The sequence below is a fragment of the Schistocerca cancellata genome, chromosome 1 (genome assembly GCF_023864275.1).
Source record: "Schistocerca cancellata isolate TAMUIC-IGC-003103 chromosome 1, iqSchCanc2.1, whole genome shotgun sequence".
NCBI classification, from domain to species: domain Eukaryota; kingdom Metazoa; phylum Arthropoda; class Insecta; order Orthoptera; family Acrididae; genus Schistocerca; species Schistocerca cancellata.
This window is the reverse complement of record NC_064626.1, coordinates 776,232,601-776,233,869: the sequence shown is the minus strand read 5'-3', so window position 1 is coordinate 776,233,869 and position 1,269 is coordinate 776,232,601. Positions and strand designations below refer to the sequence as shown.

Sequence of the window (1,269 nt, the reverse complement as noted above, 5' to 3'; positions counted from 1 at the left end):
CATCAAATAAAAATATAAAGAAGCTTTTTCTGAAGGTATCTATATTTTAGCCTTGTACGGAAGTGAAGCGTTGGCGATAAACAATTCAACCAAGAAGTGAACAAAGCTTTTGAAATGTATTGCTGCGGGAGAATGTTAAAGATTAGACAGATGGATCGAACAACTGAGGAGAAGTTACTGAATCGAACTGGAGATAAAAGAAATTTATAATACAACTTCCTAAAAGATAGAATTTGATGATATACACACTGAGGCATCGAGGATTAGTTAACTGGGTAGTGGAGATTCAAGTGGATGTAGGCTGCAATGACAACGGCCTTGCCGCAGTGGTAACACCGGTTCCCGTCAGATCACCGAAGTTAAGCGCTGTCGGGCTGAGCTAGCACTTGGATGGGTGACCATCCGGTCTACCGAGCGCTGTTGGCAAGCGGGATGCACTCAGTCCTTGTGAGGCAAACTGAGGAGCTGCTTGATTGAGAAGTAGCGGCTCCGGTCTCGTAAACTGACATACGGCCGGGAGAGCGGTGTGCTGACCACATGTCCCCGATATCCGTATCCAGTGACGCCTATGGGCTGAGGATGACACGGTAGCCGGTCGGTACCGTTGGGCCTTCCAAGGCCTGTTCGGAAGGAGTTTAGTTTAGTTTAGTGTAGGCTGCAATAGTTATGCAGAGATGAAGAGGCTTTCCCCGGGATAGTCTAGCGTGGATAACTGTATCAAACTAACCTTTGGGCTTAAGACAACAGCAACACTGACATACAGCCAAATCTAATTTCAAACCAAAAGCTATCATAAATGACAGCTTCTTGCCAGAACTCATTATGAAAATGTTCGGTTGCTGCTCCGAATTCGTATCACTCCAGTTTCTTTATTCTTATCTGCAAGAGGAAGATGCGAGAGGCAGTTGAAATCGTGAAGCGGCCTGACAACGTGAATATTGACGACGGCTGCAGACTGCCATCGTCTAGACCGGCAGCAGTAGGCGGCCTACGCTCCGACGGCGTTGGCGAAGCTGTCCCATCAGGAGCGGCAGTAAACATACAGCAGCAGCAGCTAAATACTGCGTCGCCGTACTGGTTTGCGCCTCATTCGCCGATGCCAGCCAACAGGAATTAAAATAAAAACTACTATCAATAAAAGTTGTCTGTCTACACCTCCTCACTCCTGTCATCCAATTAAAATGGAGGTAACTGATGTTCCCGATAAATTGACTCTACGAGCAGGATGATATTACATCACATAAGATCGGAACGCGCCACTAGTCCAGC

General features: G+C 46.7%; 1 pseudogene; it reads left to right on the top strand.

Annotated features, from left to right (window-relative positions):
• The first annotated feature begins 308 nt into the window (after positions 1-308).
• Positions 309-426, top strand: LOC126103637 (5S ribosomal RNA; annotated as a pseudogene).
• Positions 427-1,269: the final 843 nt, after the last annotated feature.